The sequence below is a fragment of the Jaculus jaculus genome, chromosome 9 (assembly GCF_020740685.1).
Source record: "Jaculus jaculus isolate mJacJac1 chromosome 9, mJacJac1.mat.Y.cur, whole genome shotgun sequence".
NCBI classification, from domain to species: Eukaryota; Metazoa; Chordata; class Mammalia; order Rodentia; family Dipodidae; genus Jaculus; species Jaculus jaculus.
The window spans coordinates 10,057,922-10,075,256 of record NC_059110.1 but is presented as its reverse complement, the minus strand read 5'-3'; positions in this window follow the sequence as shown (position 1 = coordinate 10,075,256).

The following is a 17,335-nucleotide window of genomic DNA, read 5'->3' as shown; positions in this document are numbered from 1 at the left end:
TTGTTCGAATCAGGGTCTCACTTTAGCCCAGGCTGACCTGGAACCCACTCTGTAGCCCAGGTTGGTCTCCAACCTTAGCCTCCCGAATGCTGGGATGAAAGTGTTGAGACATCACCACACCTGACCATTTTATTTCTCAGAACAGCCCTTATTTCTTCCCTTCTTTCCCACAGTGCCAGCCTGAGGTAGGTGTCCAGTGACTCCTGAAGGCGTAAATAAGAGAGACTGATCAAAGTCCCCACTGGTGTGCCGTAGGTGCTAAAACCACAAAGACTTCACTCTCCCCTTGGGTCATCCTGGCCCCTGGACATCCTGTAGTCCTTATGTCCCTGTAACGCCAGGCGTCCACTGACTATCTTGCTGTCCGTGGTCTCATCTAGAGTAGACCCTGCCTACTTACCTGTGACCTGCAGGACACAGTGGAAAGAATCTTTACAGCCTCCTGCACAAGGTACAACTTGGCACACTAGGAACAACCAGAGCAGTTACAATGCGACCTGGGCGGGGATCACAGGCCTATGCTCATGTGTTTTCTTACTTTTTTTTTTTCAAGGTAGGGTCTCGCTCTAGTCCAGGCTGATCTGGAATTCACTATGAAGTCTCAGGTTGGCCTTGAACTCATGGCGGGTCTCCTACCTCTGCCTCCCAAGTACTAGGACTAAAGGCGTGCACCGCCACGTCCGGCTGGCTCGTATGTCTTCTTAGCAGCTTTAAGCAGAATCCTATGGATAGGGTTGCCACAAAGTCTTTCTGTGTTCCAGCCAGAAGTTTTACCTATACACTACTTTAAAATATATATATATATATATATATATTTTATCAGGGCGTGGTGGTGCATGCCTTTAATCCCAGCACACAGAAGGCAGAGGTAGGAGGATCACCATGAGTTAGAGGCCACCCTGAGACTACATAGTGAATTCCGGGTCAGCCTGGGCCAGAGCGAGACCCTCCCTACCTTGAAAAGCCAAAAAAAAAAAAAAAATTATATATACACACACACACACACACACACACACACACACACACGTATGTATTTGCAATGAAAGAGAGAAGAGAGATAGACAAAGAGAATGGGCACACTATGGCCTCCAGCCACTGTGCATCTGGTTTTATGCGGGTCCTGGGGAATCAAGCCTGGGTCACTAGGCTTTGCAGGCATATGCCTTAACCACTGAACTATCTCTCCAGCCCTGTACTCTCCTCTTGACAAAATTCTCATGGCCCCATGTTGTTGCAGGCATCACCGATGCTGGAAATGCATGCGATCTGGGCAGCTATTTCTAGGCTTTTGATCCATATTGTGGAGCAGAGAACTTTCTTTTTCAGAAATGCCCAAGACAACATGTCACTTCTTATGCAATAGAGACTCAGTAAATTCTGCACACGGGGGCAGAGTGCTGGTGCCTCACCCTGCTGGGGGAAGGGGTGGTCCCCCTCAACTCATCAGTCCCCACCTTGGCTTCCCCACATTGTCCCACAGTGGGGAAGAGCAGAGTTGGCAGGGAATTCCGGGGAAAGTCAGAACTCTTGAAATTGTTCCTTTTTACTTGCTGACAATTCCACCTCTTGACATGCTTAATTTGGGATAATGGATTAGGAAGGGTACTTTTTTTCATGTAATATTTTGTTTATGTATTTATTTGAGAGAAAGAGGGAGAAAGAGAAAGAAGCATAGAAGAGAAAGAGAGAGAAAGAATGGGTATACTAGGGCCTCCAGCCACTGCAAATGAACTCCAGATGTGTGTGCCACCTTGTGCATCTGGTTTGCATAGGTGGGGGTGGAGGGGTGGTGGGCAGAATCAAACCTGGGTCCTTAGGCCTGCAAGAAAGCACCTAACTTGCTCAGCCACCTCTCCAGCCCAAGAAGGATACTTTTTTGTGTGTTCATTTGTTGTTAGGTTTTGGGGTTCACAATGGAAGACCAAGATGGGCAGTTTCTTAGATCTAAGACTTTCTTGTAATGGGGAAAAGAGATCAAAGAGGAGGGAAAAGAGAGAGAGAGAAACAGAAGGGATAGAGGGGGTGATGTGGGAGGATTTCACACCCCTGAAGCAGGAGAGCAAAGAGAGAGCAAGTGAGTGACAGAGAGGGTTTTATGGAGAGGAGAGAAACCGCTTTGTGAGGGAGGGGCCTGAGGTGGTGTGCAGTGGTGTGGGCTGCACGTAGGACTGTATGAAGGTGGCCGTCCCACTTCTTAGCCTACAAGTGTCTTTAATTACTGTATATGGAGGTAGTCCCAGTATCCTAAGTCTAGCATGGCCAGGTGGTAGAGGAGAAAGAGGGTGATGGCTTTCTTAATTTAATTTATTTCCAAGGAGAGAGGTGGGGGTGGGCAGAGGGTGACCTTGAACTTTAAAAAAAATTTTTATTAATTATTATTGTTATTTTGGTTTTTCAAGGTAAGGTTTCACTCTAGTCCAGGCTGACCTAGAATTCACTATGTAGTCTCAGGGTGGCCTCGAAATCATAGTGATCCTCCTACTTCTGCCTCCTGAGTGCTGAGATTAAGGGCGTGCACCACCACACCTGGCCTTAAAATTTTATTTTTACTTATTTATTTGAGAGAGAGAGAGAGGAGAGAGAGAAAGAGGCAGATAGAGAATGAGCATGTCAGGGCCTCTAGACACTATAAATGAACTCCAGACATACGTGTCCCCTTGTGCATCTGATTACATGGGTCCTAGAGAGTTGAACCTTGGTCCTTTGGCTTTGCAGGTAAACGCCTTAACTGCTAAGCCATCTCTCTAGCCTGACCTTGAACTTTTGATCTTCCTGTCTCCACCTCTCCAATACTAGGATTATAGGTAGAAACCACAACCCTTGTCAGGAGACACATTCATGTTGGTGGGAGCCTTGTGGCTGCTGGGGAGGAGAGGAAAGTTTCACTATTATCCTCTGAATTCTAGCAGAAGTCATTCCATCATTCACTGGAGGACTACCTGGCACATTAGGCTTTAGAAAGATATAAGGTGCCTCCCACAGGCCTTGTTCCAAGAATGGGGACATAAACGCTCACAAATATTTCTACCCATACAATAAAGGCTAACCAGTGATGTCCACAGATGCACTCCTAGTCCACTAGAGGCTTGAGAGCTGTGACCAGAGGGTGTCACAGAGGGGCAGTATTTGAATTTGGTGGAGGATGGAGTTGGAAGTAAGATTTTGCTCCAGCCCAGACTGACATGGAACTCACTGTATAGCTCAGGCTGGCCTCAAACTCATGGCCATCCTCCTAACTCAGTTTCCAGAGGGCTGGGATTAAAAGATGTGAGCCATCAGCCTGGTAAGGGGTGGTACTTGGATTGAGATTTTTACCAAGAAGTGGAAAGGGCCAGGGGTATAGCAAGACAATGGCAGAGAGTGAGTAGGGACCTGATTGACAAAGAATTAGAAGTGGATTTTGAAAAATTATTTATTAATGAGGAGAGAGTGAGTGTGTATGTGTACATAGGCACTCCAGGGCCTCCTGCCACTACAAATGAACTCCAGACACATGTGCCACTTTGTGCATCTGGCTGTAGGTGGGGACTGTGGAATTGAATCCAGGCTGGCAGGCTTTTGCAAGCAAGTGCCTTTAACCACTGGGCCATCTCCCCAGCTCCAGAAGTAGATTCTTTTGGAGCCATTTCTGAGAGTACAGGTCCCAAGCCAGTCTTTAAAGGAAGCCTCTAGACCTTCAGTGCAATGACGTGAACCTGATGAAGAGCTGGGGACCAGGAGGTTGCTCTGTGAACAGGCAAAGAGCAATGGGTGCTGCAGGGCCGCAGGGCGGTGAAGGAAGAAAAGATGTGGACAGGGGACAAGGGAAGGGGTAGGACGCTCTTCAGGTTACAAAGGTCTCAGAGACGTTATGAGGAAAGCAAAAGGGTTATCAGTAACCCAACTGGTCCATTCACTTCTGGTAGATGGGGAACCTGAAAGCTCTGCCAGAAGCTACTAGGTTCAGGTCAAAGGCTGTCATAGATCATTGACACTCCCTTTCCCATCCACCCCACCCCCTAGGCTCGCTATATATTTGGCACTGTGAAGGGCTCAGCAAATCCAAATAGACCTCCCACCATCATTTTTAATAAGCAGGAGTTGAATTATAATTACAAAATATCACGATTCAAATATTAGTCTATATTTTTACAAGGTTGAAGCAGAGGAAAAGCCAAGGCAGAAGAAAAAAAAAAAAAGGCTGAAGCGTTTTTCGTTTTTTTTTTTAGAAGAAAGAAGGACATTAGAAATCACAGATGGGAAATTTCTGGCAGCCAGAGGAGGTTAGAAGTCAGAATGTGGGACAGGAATTATGAAATAAAATAGGGGAGGAAAAGTGGAACAGTTATCCAAAGAATTTGTCCATAGATGGTCAGCAACAAAGATCAGCGATTGGAAGGACTTCAGCCTTACTCATCTTTTTTTTTTTTTTTTTACAGTTTTCACCTTGAGCCTAAAATTTCTATGACTTCCATGAGTTATCTCCCTCGCACTGGTAAGCGTCTAGCCTCCTAAATGATAAATTTGTCAAAGGATACACTGTAATTTGCAACAATGCCTTTTTCTAGATACAGTGTTTCTAGTAACAGTGCCTGGCTCCCCCCTTCCATTTTTCTGGCAGCTCCTCTCTCTCTCTCTCCCTCTTTCACCCTCTCTTCTCTCTCTTCCTTGCAGCATCCCCTTGGGCAAATTAAGCACTTCTCTCCAGCACTCACAAATCCTTGCCATACTGGTCATGAGCAGCCAAAAGGGCCATAGGGCCCCTGCATAGAAAGCATGGGTTCCAGAGGACATAGGCCAGCAGCTTGCATCCCCTCTCTCCCTTTTGCTGTAGAGCCCGAGTTGCTCTATTGCTGGAGGGCCTCAAAGGTAACGAACAGGCTCACTTCACCCAAGTGTCCCTATGTAGCCACAGAGTCTTGGAATTGACTTGGGTCAGTTACAGTCTTTCAAGGCCTGTGTCCATCTGCTGATGGTCAGCTGAACCTGGTGAGAGATGACAAGCCCTTTAGGAAGGGTTTGAAGGTTTTCAAGACCCAATGGTCAATGGAAAGAAAAATGCACCTGGATTTCTGTATGCTGTCCTTCCATCGCTTCTGCCTGCTTACAGGGAGCTGCTGGCAAGGGCCCGCTGTGCAGTGGGCGGGACTTGCACTCAGCACCTCAGCCGCAGACATGGCAGTCACTGCTGTGGGGCTTCACTTGTCTCTCGTGTCCACATCTCTCTTCTCTTTTTCTTCTGCACCAAAGCGGCTTTCAGGAAGGGTCCCAAATATATTGGTAATAATGTGTGTGTAACACTGCTTGTTTGTGTGGTGTGTGCATTTGCCTGCATATGTGGAGGCCAGTGGAGGATGTTGGATGTGCCCCTTTATTGCTGTTCTGCCTTATTTCCTTGAGAGAGTCTTTCACTGGACCTGAGCTTTGCAGTTGCTCAGACTGGCTAACCAGTGAGCCCCAGCAACCTCCCTGTGAGGCAGGGAACAGACAGGAGGATTACTGGGATTATGAGTGTGTACGACCGCACCTGGCTTCTTTTACTTGGTGCTGGGGCTCGAACTCAGGTCCTCTGAGTCATTTCCCCAGTCCATCATATATATATATTTTTAATTTTTTTGGTTTATTTTTATTTATTTATTTGAGAGCGACAGACGGAGAAAGAGGCAGAGAGAGAGAATGGGTGCACCAGGGCTTCCAGCCACTGAAGACGAATTTCAGATGTGTGCGCCCCCTTGTGCATCTGGCTAATGTGAGTCCTGGGGAATCAAGCCTCGAACCAGGATCCTTAAGCTTCACAGGCAAGTGCTTAACTGCTAAGCCATCTCTCCAGCCCCATCATATGTTTTTGATGGGGAATTTTTTCAAAATATATTTTATTTATTTGAGGGGGAGATAGGTAGAGACAAGGGAGAGAGAGAGAACAGGCAATCCAGGGCCTCCAACCACACTGCAAATGAACTCCAGATACATGGGCCACCTTCTGCATCTGGCTTACATGGATACTGGGCAAATTGAACCTGGGGCCTTAGGCTTTGCAGGCAAGTACCTTAACCAATAAGCCATCTCTCCAACCTGGGATTTTAAAAACTTATTTATTTATTTATTTGATATAGAAAGAGGGAGAGAGAGAATGGGCGCTCCAGGGCCTCTAGCCACTGCAAACGAACTCCAGACATGTGTGCCCCCTTGTGCATTTGGCTAATGTTGGTCCTGTGGAATTGAACCTAGATCCTTTGGCCTTGCAGGCAAATGCCTTAAACACTAAGCCATACCTCCAGCCCTGAGATTTTTTTTTTTTTTTTTTTTTTTTAGTTAGAGCCTCACTCTAGCCCAGCCTGACCTGAAATTCACTATATAGTCTCAGATAGGCCTCAAATTTGCAATGATCCTCCTACCTCTGCCTCCCGAGTGTGGGGATTAAAGGCATGCTAGGGCCTCCAGACACTGCAAATGAACTCCAGATGCATTCACCACCTTGTGCATCAAACTTGGGTCATTATGCTTGGCAGACAAGTACCTTAACCACTGAGACATGTCTCCAGTCCTAATGAGGAAATTTTAATTATGTATAAGGAGAAATGTTCAAGGTTGGCTAGATATACTCAATTTCTTGAAATCGTATTATCGACAGTGATTATATTTAGAAATTAATTAATTCTTTCTTATTCTCTATACTTAATTCTAGAAACATGTTAAATGCTTCATAATGCTTTATAGCGATGATATGAAAATTAGTATTTATTGTTTATTTCTTTTTCCCTTTTATTTTTTAAGACATGTTCACATGTGTCATAGGCTGCATCTAAACTTGGTATGTATCTGAGGATGATCTTGACTTTCCGATCCTCCTATTTGATTACAGGTGTGTACCACCATAGGTAACCAGTTTATGCAGTGCTGGGGATCAAACCAGAGCTAGGCAATCTTTCTACCAATTGAACTACACTTAGTGTTTAAACACACCCTGGTATTCAAATTCAACAAGTTGGAGTAAATTTCCTGAACTTGTGTAGCCTGTAAACGCAGAGGTCAGATGTGAATCCAAGTTCTGTCTGCAGATCACGAAATGCCTGGTGGTTAACACTCTCTTCATGTGGTGGGAAGTAGGTTTCCTGTTTGCCTCCTGGCTTGCTTAGTTAGGGAATACATAGAGCTTTAAAAAAAATTCTTTTTCATAAATCACTTTTAAAAGTCTTAAAAAAAAATCTTTGTTTTTCTACGAATTCCCCAGAGTTTGTGTATGTCATCCTCGTAATGATGTGCCCAAAATGAAGCACAGTGGCCTGGTCTATTTTCACTTTTTAGCCTATGCAGGATGTAAAAAATAAACAGCATATGGTGAAAAGTTAATGAGATTTAAAAAGTAAGTTCCCTTAAAATAGTCCATAGGCTTTTCTACATGTGCTGTTGGTCTGGTTTCAAAAAACCATCGGAATTTTACTATGCTTTAGAAAAGAGTGAATATTTTGAATTGTTTCTCTTGGAGTTAATGGGGAACCAACCTCTAGAATCCACCCTAAACATTCCTCTGTTTATAATCATGTGTCTTGCTAGATGCACACAGAACCAGGCGTCTAGTGCCATGCCTCAGTGCTAAGCACACTCCGAGCACTCTGCCACGCTGTGTCCAGTTAAGAACCTAGGGTCCGCACGATGCTTACAGTGGCCACATGATGCTTCCTTGCTAATGAGAGTGGTGAAGAGCCCACCTAGAGACAAAGGTAGGAAGCCAGACAGGTCAGCAGTTTAGCACCACAACAGGTAAGGATTTTCCTGTTTTAGGAAAAACTCCCTGTACTTTCTAAATAAACAAAAACACAAGTTAGGGGAAGGGAAGGCCATTTTCTTCAGTGGTGGAGTTACTGGTAAGGTTGTCCACACTGAGATAATGCCCACTCATGCTCACGTAGCAAAAAGACATGAAAGAAGGAGGGGGACTGGTTGGGAAGAAGGGATTCAGGAGAGTTGGGGGGATAGGAGATAGAAGTGGGGTGCATATAATCAAAATAAATTATAATGATCTATGAAATTGTCAACACACACACAGTGAATCCTGACTTTATTTTCAGCGAGCAGCCATATAGCGAGGCACTGTTGCCTAGTCAGTTCTCTGGCTAAAAGAAGCAAGCGTCTTGACGGGGCAAGTTGATGGTTTTATTTGCATGTTTGGACCATGAAGTGCTAGGAGCCCACTGTGGGCCCAAAGTTGGAAGGAGTGTACAGGAAGCCAGATGAGAATTGGAAGACAGGGATTTTTGTCCTTGAGTAACTGGTAATCCAGCTAGAGAGATGTCAGGTCCTCAGCAAACAAAACGATAGTTATCAAACACTTCTGCTGTGCTGGCAGCTGTGCCTGCAGCTCGGCAGGAATCATCCCATCTCATCCCCAACAGCCCAGAGGAGCAGGCACTTTGTGGGTTTTAAGCCAAGGCTTGTAGAGGCCCCACTGAGCCTCCGAGGGTTTTGTGAGCGCTGTATGAGTAGCTGTAAGGTACTGCACCACTTCAGTTGAGATTTAAAAAGAACAAAGAGGAAAAACACCCCCCCACCCAGGAAAAAAAAAAAAAAAACAATCAATCAGAAAATCTGGCAGTTTAAACAAGTCAGATTTTTTTTTTTCTATGTAGATGAAGTTTATAGGTAGACAGTAATGGAATGAAGAGCCATCTAAGCTCATGGACACTCCTGCCACCAAGGGCATATGGGAAACGTAGTGTTTTTTTGTTTTCCGAGGTAGGGTCTCACTCTAGCCCAAGCTGACCTGGAATTCACTATGTAGTCTTAGGGTAGCCTCAAACTCACAGTGATCCTCCTACCTCTGCCTCCTGAGTGCTGGGGTTAAAGATGTGTACCACCATGCACAGCTTAAATGTCGTCTTTTCCATTGAATTTTGTTTTTGATTTGTGTGTGTGTATGTGTGTGCAGTATACACGTGCAAATGTGTACATGTTAATGTTGGGTGTCTTCCTCAATCATTCTCGATTTTATTTTTTGAGACAGCGTTTCTCATTGGCCTTGGGCTCACAGACTTGGCTAGACTAGCCTGCCAGCAAGCCCCAGGAATCCTTCTGTTTACCCCGTGCTAGAATAACCACTGTGTTGGGCTGGAGAGATGGCTTAGCGGGTAAGCGCTTGCTTGTGAAGCCTAAGGACCCCGGTTCGAGGCTCAACTCCACAGGCCCCACTTTAGCCAGATGCACAAGGGGGCGCACGCGTCTGGAGTTTGTTTGCAGAGGCTGGAGGCCCTGGCGCGCCCATTCTCTCTCTCCCTCTATCTGTCTTTTTCTCTGTGTCTGTCACTCTCAAATAAATAAATAAAAAATGAACAAAAAAAATATTTTAGAATAACCCCTGTGCTTGCCTTTTTACATAGGAGCTAGGATCTGAACTCAGATCCTCAGGCTTGCCTGGCAGGCACCTTACCCACTGGGCCATCTCCCCAGCAGGCCACCTCCTCTATGCCTTTTAAAGATGTGCCTAGTTAATAACTAGGGTGTGCCATCCTAAAGGATATTGGGGGAGGGGAGGTAGATACTGGGTGGGAAGGCACCTTGCTTCTCTGCTGTATGTAGACAGAGTGCTGCAAATGGGATAAACATAATAAATGACAAGTAATAATAGTTATAAAGCCTAAGGCACCTTGGAAGTAGCTTGGTTCATTGATTAAATACAACCGTTTCTCCCCAAGGCTTTCCCTTTTCTAGACTTACGTGCTATCCTTGCATGGGAAGAAAGTATTGGGTGCTCCAGTCCCTGCAGGCTGGGCGCACCAACTCTCAGGGCTCGCCTCTCTCCTTCCTCCTCCAGAGATGTGAGGGGGTGTGCCCTAGGGTTTTGCACCTGTGGAGAGGTGACAGAAAGCCAAGTCATGATGCCAAACAAGGCTGCTGCCAAGGCTGGAGTATTTCTTATCCCAGGCTTCTGCCTTCTCCTTGTGCTCCTTTCTAGGGACTGCACAGGACAGGTCTTGATTCTGGAAAGTGCGAGAAGCAGGTCAGAGATGGGCACCCACACCACAGAGGTGGCGTTTACATCCGGGAGGAATTAGGTGCCCCCAGCACGGGGCAAACAGTGACCACCCAGTCAGGGAAGGTGGGCAAGCTCTTATAGTTCTGGTGGAGACAGATTTGGTTCATTTGTTTTGAAAGGCCTTCCACGAGTCATTTCTGCTGTGATTTAGAATGTGTATCCCCCAAGGCGTGGCTCCCACTGTGCTGCTATTGGGAGGTTGGTGGAACGTTCAAGAAGTGGGCCCTGATGAGAGGTCTTTAGGTCACTGGGGCCTTGCCTCTTTCTGTCTCTCCTCACCCCATCTCTGTGGTCATGAAGTGAGCAGGTTTTCTCCCAGCATGACCTGCTACCTTGTCACCTTGGACTGAACCCTTCAAATCTGTGAGCCAAAGAGACTTCTCTCTCTTGAGCCTGGGTCTCACTCAAGCCCAGGCTAGCCTTGATCTCACAGATTATCCCACGGGTCATGGACAGCTTCAGGTGGCTGGGTTGAACTTCCAAACCAGGCACAAGTTATGGGAAGAAGTGGTTATTGAAGCTTACAGATCTAGGGTAAGTTCCATAATGGCAGAAGAAGTTCGTGCCCTTTCACAGGTACACACAGTGAGAAAAGCCAAAAGCCACCACCACCAGGGCAGGCTGGCACACTCCAGGAAGTCCAGGCCAAGCTCCAGCACTTTGCATATCTGTGGCTCAAAATTCCAGCTCCATCCCCACACATTAGAGCTGGACCCCAAGGTCTGCCCACAGTGACACCTCTTCTAGTCAGGCAGCTGGAGATCTAAAGCTTTAATAAAACTGAATTTATGGGGGAGATAGCCATTCAAACCGTCACACTACCTCTGCCTCAGTTGTTCAGGGATAATGGGCATGAGATACCACGTCTAGCCGAACCTTTTGTCCCTACAAATTGACATAGCTCAGATATTTGTCATAAGGATGGAAAATTGACTAATATAACCTGTTAAGAATATTTATTTGGGTGGGGAGAGAGAGAGAGAGAGAGATTATGGGCACACCGGAGCCTCCTACCATTGCAAACAAACTCGCACCACTTTGTGCATCCTATGGCTTTGCAGGCAAACACTTTAACCACTAAGCTATCTCTCCAGCCTAAAGATAACTTTCTTTTCATTGGACTTAGTCTTGTGCCAGGACCCATCCAGTGGCAATAAGGGTTCAGGTTGCCCCATAATCCTCTATCCATCTCCTTGGCCTTGAGATGGTGAACAACCTGCCCATTCTTAAGTGTCTGACTGTTTGGAGTCGGCTGCCTTATCTCCATGCTCATGATCCCTCCTGCCCCATCACACTTTACCATCTCTCATCCTTCACTTGAACTCTGGCCCATCCTCGTGGATCATTTGGAGAGCCATCTATCTACACAGAGGGCTAACTTTGAACTGTAGCATTGCTAAGAAAGGTTGTACATTTAATCACAGAGCTGGGACTAGATTAAAAGATGCTCATCATAGTTTTTGTTCTAACCTTGTGATCTTTCACCAGACCACAGTGCCTGCAGGGCCCTATGAATTCATTTAAAGACATCGAGCCCTAGATCCAATCTGTGTGAAGAGCATAGTTATATGTAGTTAAATTTTGGAGGGCTACCACATCAGGGTTTTAGAAATGTAAACACTAAGATTTGCCAGTTTTTGTTATTCTTTTATTATTTCTTACAATCATAAGATGCCAGAAGCATCAGTCGATCAAATGAGTGTTAGCCTCTGACCCCCAATCTACCTTCCATTGCTCTGGCCCTGTGGCCAATGCTGTCTTCCTGGCAGCCAGTGACCATCTTGCCCTACCACAGGTCTGCTGTCAATCTTCTGCAAAAAGGCTCTCTTACTTCCCACTGCTGTTGGAACGCAAGCCCTGATTTAATTGAGGTTGCTGGGATCAGTATGGCATCCCCTACCAGAAGCACCAGCCTCCTTTGATTTCTTGTGTTTCACTGTTCCGCAGAAGCCACATGTCCAAGGGGAAGCTTTACCCAAAGCCCTAGATTCCACCAGTATCCAGTTAATTCCCTTGCAGCACTTCATATCTTTCAGAACCTGTCACCACTTTGCAATTAGATGTTTATTGGTATGATCATCTGATGGATGGGAGCAGATACATTTGATGCTGGAAATTATTTCTCTCTGCTGAATGAATGAATGAATGAATGGGGGCAAGCTGACTGTTCCTGGTGGCTTCTACTTAGGGAGACAAACCTTTCAGCATGCATGGCCCTTATGAGGGTCACCTGCACCGCAAAGAGAAAAGCAGCTTGAGATGAGGCAGTTGGTGGGGGGTGGTCATAGAAGATGCTGGTTAAAGCTCACTGAATGAGAGTCTTATGACACCTTGTAAGGAGACATATTCCTTTAACTTTAGTGAAGAAAAATTAATCCTTATAATTAACCTGGGCATTTTAAGGAAATGCATCTATAAGCAAATTCTTCAATGATATGATGTCATTTTCAGTGAGAGAAGGATCAAGTCAAGTCCTGTATTACATCCCAGGATAATCAGATGTCTTGTCTCTCATTTACCCTTGAAGGTGCCTGTTGATTCCCACAGTGAAGGGTGTCCAAAGCAAGCGACTGTCCACCACGGAAAGGAAGACGAGGAATGCCCCGCATTAACGCACATGACTTGTTTGGAATTTATTGTGTTGGAAAAGTAGTTTTATTTTCAAAGCCCACATGCACTCTAAAGTAATTAATCACACCTGTGAAAAAGACCCAGCAGGCCCTTAGATTAAGTCACAGGAACCTCTCCAGAAAAGCGGAGGTGATCAGATCTCCGAAATGACTTCTTATTTGTGGACATCACATGTTATACCAAATATGCTTAATAGCCAAGTATTTGTTTTTGAGGAACTAGAGAGACTTGTAATGTGATGTTCCCCACACAGTACACCATCAACAATAACTGATGCTTAACTGAGCAATGAGAGATTGAAACCGGTGTCTTGAGCGTGCTCTCCAAGCATCACACCACTAAGCCATACCTCCAGCCACTCTTCGAGACAGGGTATTGTTGAGTCACCCAGGCTGGCTTTCAACTTGCAGTCCTTTGGCTTCAGTCCACTCCCCCCCTACCCGCCCCCAGCCACTGGGATTATGGGCACGTGCCATTACTGCTTTTCAACAATGGCAAAATGACTGAGGGCAGTAATGAATATGACAGGGAAGAAATGTCACGGAACACACGTTTGTCTGGAAGCTACACTGCAGCTGTAAAGTAGGCTGTGGTTAAGAATATGATACATCACTCAAAATAGGGACAATTGATAAAATAACAATGCTTTAAAATGTAATATTTTATTTAGTTCACTGCTGCTACTATTTTCAGGGACCTCAGGGTGGGGGCTGTTGGTGACATCAGAGCTGTGTAGTTGGAGGGTGACAGGTCCCTGCTAATGTCTACACACAAGGTATAGCTACAGGAGGTACCTTTGGATGAGGAAGTCTGCACCCAGTTCTTCACTGGCCAAATCCCCTGCTGCTCTTAAGGTAGACTTCGGTCTGTTTTAGTGCAGTTGAACATAGTTGATATCTCTGGTAAGGACAAGACCAAGGCAACATTTATCTCTCTTCTCAAGACATGGCACCAAATGGATTTTAGGTGAATTTGGTGAGTAATTAAGTGAAATTTATCTCCATCTAGTTTCTCATGCCCAGTATAATTTCCTTAGCACGTTGAGTGTGATGTTGTCATTGTTTGCCAAAGTTCCTGAATTAATCTATATTATTCCTTTACCCATCCATTCCTCTAAAGCCTACTTAATTATTTTGCATTCTGAACTTACGGGCCAGTGATAATTTGCATAGCTGTTTCAAATCAAACGTTGTATCTCGTATCTTGCATGGACTCAGAGTTACTCACTGCTAACGTCTAAATCGGAGAAGTGAAAAGGACAATTGTTTAGTGCTTTTTAAAGTCCCTGACCAAGATCAGTAGGGAAATCCCATTAGCTCCATTCATCGCATGTCTCATAAATCTAAAAGGAAAGCAAGTATCCAAAGGCTCATTCTTTAATAGTTCTTATTTGTAAAACCTTGACAGGGCTTTATTCTAAATTGCTTCCAAATTACGGAAAGAATACTGGGAAATATGATGGGCAGTGAGTCGTGATGGCTTCAGTCATCGAGTAAATAAGGAGAATAGTAAAAGGGGGCTAATCTGAAAGCAAACAGTCCGATGGGCCTTGGAGAGGCAGAAAGAACTGGGGAATTCTTAAACTACCATCTGGCTCAATCCCCTTTCAGTGCGCAAGTTGAAGAGCCTTTTATTCAGTCCCCTAAAACTTATTCAAGAGGAGCAGCATTTGAATATTAATATTTCCATATAGTTAAAAAAAATCCTTTTGTAACCAGAAAGGAATGTTTAACAAAATAATGGGTAATCCTCTGGCTGCACAGGAAGGCCCCAGTAGCACCCTGTGGGTGGGAGGTTGGCTGGGGGTGAGGGGTGGCCAAGGCCATGAGCAGCTAACCCGGTACCTCCTTGAGGGCTGAGGGATTTACTAAAGTTGTCACTGTGGTTTGAAATTCAGGCAAGAGGTGTAAAATTAAGGAACTCATTAAGAAAAACAAATGCAGTGGTTTCTATGGCTGGTGTCTCAAAAGAAACAAAAAGGCTGAACTGCCACTTACAGTAACTGAGGCAAGGGACCCGGCAGAAACTGTGAACTGGGGTGGAAATTGCGCTTCTGTGAAACGTGAGCCTATTTCATCACTTTATAACAGACCCCTGACAATTGCTGTTTTGTTTATTAGCCCTGGGTTTTTACGTGAAACTCTAAGAGGCTGTTATTTTGTTTTCTGGGGAGGTGTGTGTGCTGGGAAAGTGGAATAAATTGGAGGCCACTATTTATCTTTAGCAAAGATGGCTTTTAAAAAGGCATTTTAGCATTCTCTGGGTTTTAAGAGACAAAACCAAGTCCCGCCGGCTTTGTGTCGTGTGCTCTTACAGGCGGCAGTGCCTTCTGTCTGCTGTAGGGTGTGGCATCTGCCATTGGGGAGGAAAAACTGGCATGTGTCGCCTTTTATCACAGACTGCCTTCATTGTGCTGGGGGCCTCTGTTGCCTTGCCTCTTGGTTCCACTCTTCTAGTTGACTTGCTGAAGCACATGGAATTCAAAGAGATTTTACTTACATGCTTAATTTTATTTCTTTCCTTTTATTTTTTTTTAGTTCCATGAAAAAAATATTTCTAAAAAGGCCAGAACTGAACTTGGTGACTCATTTTCCCTTTTAGGATTGGTTGTGAAAATAAGTCACAACATATGGCTACCCTAGTCTGAATTCACTTTGATATATTTTGTCAACTTGAAAAAAAGAAAAGTACTTTCATGATTATATGTATTTAGTTTGACTATGTTTAAAAGCATAAATATGAAACTGATTTTGGAAGTCTATAGACACATTTATTTATATTTGTATATGAAAAACTTAAAAAATTCATTTTGTGTGGTGTAACCCTATAATTAGTATGTATCTGAACATATAGAGATAAAATTCAGGAAAAAAAATGTCAAAAAGACATGCAATGATGTAGTAGTCGCTTGGCAAAAACTGATGATTCAGCATGAATTCATCTTCTGGCTCAGTTACCCTTTATACACTATGACAATACCCTGTTTTCTATTGTGACTTGTTTCTGTCCTGTGTAATGACCCTCGGGTGAGCACCTGATTTTCTCCCCGCCCCCAGTTAGCCACCATGTTTTATTTCCCATTGATTGTTTTTTCTATGTAGTCATGTGACATTTATGTTTAGTCTGGCAAACAACCACTGCAGTTGACATAAACTAAAATAGTTTTAATGAGCTGCTAAAGACTGATTTTGGAAAAGTACACTGTATGAAAATCTTACATATTCCTTCTGTCAGCATGACCTCTGGGAAGCTCTGGTTTCAAATGCTCTGGTTTCCAGAGTCTTCAGGAGCCTAACTCAGGGCTTAGGTTCTTACTGTAAGCTTCTCCTTAACCTGGCCTTCTTAAACCTAGCTATTAAAGGTATTCAAAATGCTACTTGTGATAGGGTATTATAGAATATAGCATGTGATAAGATACTATAGAATACTTCTGCTTTAGAGTTAGACTATTTTATAATATTGATTTTGTTTATTAAACACATTTGGGTTTTTTTCCCATTACTTAGAGATGAACTCCTATCAAGAGGGTTAATTGCACACATTAACCTCTGAAATATGATGAAAGGTGGCGCATAGATTTATGAAGACATGAGATAAACCTTAGCTGTCGCTGTTTTGGAACCGATATTTAAATGTTCACGTGATTTTAACACAGGGAATCTGTGAGATATCCAAGTGTATGACTGTATGACTAGAAAAGTGCTCCACTGGGAATATTTGTAAGTTTTCATGCCTATCTAAGGTGTCTTTAAAGAGTTAAACATTCTTTTGGGTGTTGGAGTGGTCGACCATGAGCATCTATTAAGTGCCTGCTGTGTACACAGAGCTGCCTGCTTAACCTTGACTTGGAAGTCTTTCTTAATTCTGTAGTTGGAAGAAGTTGTGGGAATTAACGCTGATGGCCTGAAATCAAGGGCAGAGAGGCCAAGGTTTGTGAAAAATTACATAACTCCTGGGAGAGACCGTGCTTTTTTGCACGGATTGCCTAAATATTTTCCTTCTCGGCGGGCTCCTCACCACCTCGGAGGCCAACAGACAACTTTGTTGCCGAGCCCTTCTTGGTCTTTTGTCTGCTCGTCAGACTCGTTTTCCACCTTTGTATCGCTCCTTTTAGACGTGAAAACAAACACAGGAACGCCGGTTGGCAAGGAGACGGAGGCACGAGGGGGAAAGAGCAGCCTCGGGCCGCCGCGCTCTCGCCCGCCGCGCAGCCAGCAGCTCGCCCGGGCCCCGTTCCCGGCCCCGGCCCCGGCTCCTGGGTCGGCGCGAGGCTGCGCGGGGCCGGCGGCGGGCGAGCAGCGCCCCGGGGCCGAGTCCAGTCCGCGTTTTGCGAGTGCGCAGGAGTGGTCGGCCGCGAGGAGTGGATAATAGTTGCTCGGGCTCCTTCTGCGCCCCTCATGCCATGCTGGGCCCGATCGGCTCAGCCAGTCGAGTCTTTCCCCCATATCCGGGGTAGAGAAGAGGGAAAAAAAAAAAAAAAAGAGCAAAAGTTTTCCTTGTAAACCTGACTTAAAAAAAAAAGAAAAGGCAAACTTTGCCCAAGCAAGCCCCGAGCAAGCGGGGAGCAGGCCCCGGGCGTAAGGCGTGCCCCCGGCGCGGCTCCCGCGGGCCTGCAGGGGGGAGGGGGCCGGCGCGTCCCGGCGGGCCGCGTGGATGCGCGCAGGAGGGGCGGCCGGTTAAAAGTGTGTGTGTGGG